Source organism: Cydia pomonella, chromosome 3 (genome assembly GCF_033807575.1).
Source record: "Cydia pomonella isolate Wapato2018A chromosome 3, ilCydPomo1, whole genome shotgun sequence".
NCBI lineage: Eukaryota > Metazoa > Arthropoda > Insecta > Lepidoptera > Tortricidae > Cydia > Cydia pomonella.
Window position 1 is genome coordinate 4,556,151 of NC_084705.1, and position 5,792 is coordinate 4,561,942.

A 5,792-nucleotide genomic window follows, 5' to 3' on the forward strand; every position below is an offset into this window, starting at 1 on the left:
TATTTAGCGTGCGTTGTACACCTCCACCGTACCCGTTGGTTTGACTCGTAGTTCTTCCGGAATCTGAAGCCCCCCATGACTAGAACTAGAGCTCCACCTCGGCCTTTGACGAATTGTGCTGTCAAACCTGGAATACATATTGTAGATTATGTTAGTGACGTGTGACTTACTTTTATAAAATAAGTAAAAACAAAGATTCAGAAATCAAAATGTAAACAATATATCACTCAATAAATGTCGTCATAGTGCAATATACAATTATATGTGGATAAAGTTTGATTGTAAAATACCTGTGTTTTAAGAGGCTAATGCCCAGGATCTAGAGTATTAAAGTAATTAAATGGTTATCAGGATTAAAAAAAACCTTCTTTAATATAATTCATCTACAGTCTTTTTTTATCTTTATTTTATTTTATTTGGAGTATCGCTCGCAGACGTATCTGCAACATAAACATTAGTTTAGTATGTGTTAGCTGTAAAACTAGTTAATAAGATTATTAAATAAAGGCTCATTGAATTGCATTGAATTGAAGTTGTATGAGAGGAATAGTAAAACGTATTATCCATAAGTCGTTCAAAATTTGATAGTTTGTTATTAAGCTTAAATCTTATTACAAATACGTTGTTGTTGGCGAAAAGCTGGCTTAAAACTTATTATAGATAAGCCTGACCAGATATATGATCACGCGCCATATTACGGAATTTCATTAGAACTAAATTTTTCATACCAAACTGAACTGTCACCCTATACATGAGAATAACAGCGTCGTCTTGACAATGATCGTATATTTCTGGTCGGGCTTTAGATGGGGTTTCATCTATGTATGGAGTGAGCACTCTAAGCTAAATTATTACGATATGGTTTAGGTAAAAAAAATATGCAAAAATAGGTAAAAAAAAATTACTTAAATACATGGCATGTCCACTTACAATAAATTTCTACGAGGATCATAAACACAGTTACTAAAAAAATTTAATGCAATAGGCACCTACTTAGACAAATAATATAAGTTTCCTATTGTTAAGTTTTCTGTAGTATGGCTATGTACACACCGATTAAAATAATTATTAAAAAAACAGTTTTTATTATTAGGTACTTATACTTAGCAGGGTACATCATATTTAAACTGGCCACCTAAACATTATAAACACACAATTTATATTACTTTTCGAAAACGCATCCTAAACTAGAATTAAAAAATGCACACTTAAATTGTAACATGGCAAACCTGCATGGTGCAGTCACCGCGCGCATCACTGGCCAATAATAAAAAAATATGCCCTTTTCGCTCGTCTTTTGTTTTCTTCGGGTGTAATTTTCTCGACAATTTGAAGGCGAAGCGCACGACTCAAATTACATTTATCTAATGTTATTCAAGCTTAAACGCTATATTATTATATAAAACAGATTTCTTACTTAATAGGCTGCCCCTAACGCAGGTAAAGATTGTCTATATGTTTAATAGTTTTAAGTTTTGCTTGTGTTTTAACCTAATCGAAGTCTTATTTGTACGTCACTGGTTCTTGTAACTGAATGAGGCTTGGGTTAGGTTCCGAGTTCCGACCCGAAATTTAATAACGCACGATTGTTGCAGCCCTTTCTTCTCGTTTAAAATTGAAGACTACTTATTTTCTTGGCAATCGCTGCTGAAGTTTTCAACTGCTTGCGCCTGGTGGGCCCGCGTAGCCCTCAGTAGCACCTGCTGCCGGGATTCATCGTTTGGCTCGATGAAGATTCAAGAACGTTAAGGCCAGTGACGATATTTTATTGTTTTAGAGTAGACTCGCGTACTGACAGATATTCGTTTATTTTATTGTACATATGTTTACAATTATATTTTTACTACAAGAACCTGGTTTCATTTAGTTATTACCGCTTTAGTTAGCCGACTACAAAATCACCCTCAAAGAAGTCGAAACCTATGGAAAGCATTTCCTTTAAATACTTTCAGACAAATACTTTAAATGATGTATCACAGTTGACAAAATCAAACCAATTAGTTGCAAAAATATACACGCTGGTCATGGTTACCTAACCTTGGAGATATATCTTATAGTACCTATAAATGACATAAAAATAATGACACGTGAATTTACTAACCAATTCAAAGACCTCGGAATAAAGCCGTTAATAAAAATAAAATTTGTTATTGGCAGTTTATCACAGTAAAAATTGTAATAAAAAAATGTCGCACATACTACTTCATACTCAAGATTCATATATTATGTGCACAATTTCACTTCGACCATTGCAAATCAGCCTTATGCACTTTACTCCTCAAATTTATATTTATGTCATGTGCATTTGGGCACGAGCTTCACCACTCTCCACATCTCCGAAAATCATATTCAAGTACATATTCATATTCACAATGTTCACTTCGACGTGTTCGACCATTGCAAATTAGCCTTCCACACTTCACCCCTCACATTACCATTCGCGCCGTGCGTATGTTTAGGCACGAATTTTACCACTTGACTCCCAATGATCGTCATGAACCCGCCGCAGCGGTGGTTGGTGCACTTCCATCGCTCCTTCGCGCCGGTCACGCGGTAGCTGTAGTATGTGTAGCCGTCGATGTATATCAGTTTTTTACCGCGTTGCGATTTCGTGTAGTATACTGAAAAGGGAAAGTTAATGTAAATTCGGTGGGTTAATTTGTTCCTGTAACCCAAACTGTATGTGTGTAAATAAAATTCTGAATTCTTTTTATTTTGTTTTATTTTCGCCATTGGTTATTTTTTAATGTAATAAGATTTGATAACATAAGGTTATTATGTTCCGACTGGCCATAAACGTTGAAATATATTATAATCCAGATAAAACTTCCCGTCCACTAAAACACGAGAATAATGGTTTGAATTTTTTAATTTCATTATGACCATAATGAAGAACTTCCCGTACTATTTTTGCTACAATAAGGTGAACATTTCCAAGCATGTTGGATAAATTATATATGTATACTATTAATTTTAAGCCCATTGTGCTAGGATTGGATTAATTTAAATAACTTACGTAAGAGAGGTATGGGCATTGTGAATGTCATCTCGCTTTGTGTGGTAGGGCACAGCAGCACAGCGGATGTCATTCCAGATCGAAAGAAGGCGGTAAGGCGTTGGGCAGAGCCCAACTGGGGAAGTACCTCCACCTTACAGAAAACCGCAGCCAAATAACACTAGACCCTACTCATAGTGTTGTGTTCCTGCCGGTGAGTAAGGTTGCCAGAGCTCGAGGGGAGGGAGTGGTTTTAGGGTTGGCAACGCGCATGTAACTCCTCTGAAGTTGCAGGCGTACATAGGTTTAGGAGATTGCTTGCTATCAGGCAGGCCGTATGCTTGTTTTCCACCGACGTAAAAAAAACTTACGTTTACTTTTTAAATAAAACACATGAATAAAAGAAGATTGTAATAATTTAAAGGAGATGATTTAATTTACGTATTAAGAATTAAATCAGGAACATACTTTTATATTTCCTCGACTTTACCTCTATAGCTCTAACCTTACCTTATCGATATTTGGCAACTTGCTAAGATGAAATCTTTCTTATCAGTTTTGATGTCTTAACATTTTACACTGGGTATATCACTCTGTTTTTACACGTCTATACCCCTCGTGTGGCAAGATGCCTCGAAATGGACGCCCACCGACAACCGCGCCGCCATTTTTAACATGGGAAACTTGCCGCCTCGTGGCTGCGCGCCAGAAATATTGCTTTGCCGCCGAGGGGATAAGATTAATTGTTATAATTAAGGTATTTCGTGTTGTAATTTACTAAATTGTTTCTAGTGTTTTCATCAATACCAGTAACTATAATAAAGTTTATTTAAGGTCTATTCAGAAATATACATAATTCACAATTTTATAATTTTGCCTAATTTCTTGGCGTCCTAGCCGGATGATTATGATAATTATTTATAGAAATGATTTTTTCAAATTTGGTGACGACATAAGCTTTACAGCCTTTCGGCCTGTCCGTGGAGCAGTACCATCGTTTGCAGAGGCTCTGTCGATAGGGGCTGGGCAGTATGAAAGTGTATCCAGCGCAGGAGAGTCGGATTTGACCCTTTTGAGATCGACCGATGTTCACTGAAAGAAATGAGCAGTTAGTGTGCGTTCGATTATCGGATTTTGTAATAACATTTGTAAAAACTTTCGTTCATGTCTTAAAATAGTTACTTACGTTGTAAGAAACAATAGTTATAGGAATAGATATGTTATTTGCTAAAGCAAAACTGCTTGTATTCTGGTAAAATAATAAAAATCAGGAATCTTAGTTTAGCTTACATGAGAACGTGAATTGAAATAAAAGCAATTATTCCTTGTACGATATTTATTATTTCACAACAATCGGCAAGGTAACCGATTTTATGAAATTTAAGTCGGTTAAAAATAGCGGTCCTTCTATGAGAGGTGGTTCTGACTTTGGTTATGGCAATTTTTTTTATGTACGTTCACCGATTACTCCGACATCCGTGGTTCGATTTGAGTTTTTTTTTGTTTGAAAGAAGGTGCTTCCAAGGTAGTCCCATAATATTTTGGTTCTGATCTGATGATGGAACCCACAAGGAATTGGTTTAACTATATTCTTAAGCAACTCAAGCATTTCCTCTCGAAAACTACCAATTTGATGTAGTGCAACTGTAGCCTTGCCACGAGTTTGACTCTACAATTAGCTGACGTGTTCGTAACTTACTTTCAATAAATCTCGCTCGCACTAATAGTATGGCAGGAGCGAGATGCATAGAAAGTAAGTTACGCTAGCGAATATATGAGTGTCAAACTCGTGGTACGGCTACTTACTGATTATGAAGACCACGGGCGATATGTGGAACTTCCCTAATAATAAGTGGGTCGGATATTTGGGTGTATTATGGTTTTTGATGTAGGTAGTGTTGGAAATAAGAGGTGAGGATAGGGGTGAGAAGTGAAGGGAGACGGTGGTGGTGAAGGTAGACGGGGATCTGAGGTTCGGGGTTGAGGGGTTGGAGCTTCACGAGTCAGGGTTTTAGAAGTTAGGGGTTGAGGGGGCGGTGACTTGATGGGTCGGGTTGGGAGTTGAGAGATCGGGGGTTAAGAGTTGAGCGGTCGGGGATTGTTGAAGTTGACGGATTGGGCGTTAGGATTAGGAGTTAAAAAGACTGAAGTTCAGGGGTCGGAGAATGGCGGTTGAAGGTTTGGTGGTTCAGGGTCGAGGGGTTCAGTGATCAGGGTTCCGATGCTAAATTGACCTAGTTCTGTGGGAGAAGCGGGCGGCCGACCGCCCTGTATGGAGATCTTTTGTCATTAAACAAACTGATGACTCTCAATCCCGTCGACTTATGGAACTAGATATCAGACCGGATAAGCTGAAAGCCCGACTACCAGCGGCTATTAGGTATAATTACAACAATGGTGTTCTTACCTGCCCATTATGTGCACGGGTCTTTGTTAATAAGAGCGGCTACGCAAGCCACACTCCATCAAAAGATCTATTGAAGGAGTTGAAGCAATCGCTGTGGTCGAAACCGGTCGGGAGAGTATATACTCGTACTGACACCGAGGACGATAGACTGTTGCCCGCCACGGGTGACAGGTGAGAACGACCAAGTCTTACAATAGAAAGAAGCTTAGCATCTGTAGTGTATGCCTAGCTCAGGAAGGGCGCGACGGCATCTCGCCCGCGAGATAGACTACCCGTATCTCTCTAAATAATAGTGAGAAAAGTAGATACCCATACCTACATATACCTACAGACTTTTGAGATACCTATATCCTTTACTAGTTTTTGGTTTTTGACGACCAACGTTGTGAT

At 38.1% G+C, this 5,792-nt stretch overlaps 1 long non-coding RNA gene across 1 annotated transcript; it reads right to left on the bottom strand.

The window, feature by feature from the left end:
- Positions 1-353: 353 nt before the first annotated feature.
- On the bottom strand, positions 354-2,886 carry LOC133515856 (uncharacterized). Its single transcript, XR_009799098.1, has 2 exons — positions 2,473-2,886; positions 354-440 (listed from the first exon to the last, which is right to left on the bottom strand). It is a non-coding gene; the product is annotated as an uncharacterized LOC133515856 (long non-coding RNA).
- Between the last annotated feature and the right edge of the window lie 2,906 nt (positions 2,887-5,792).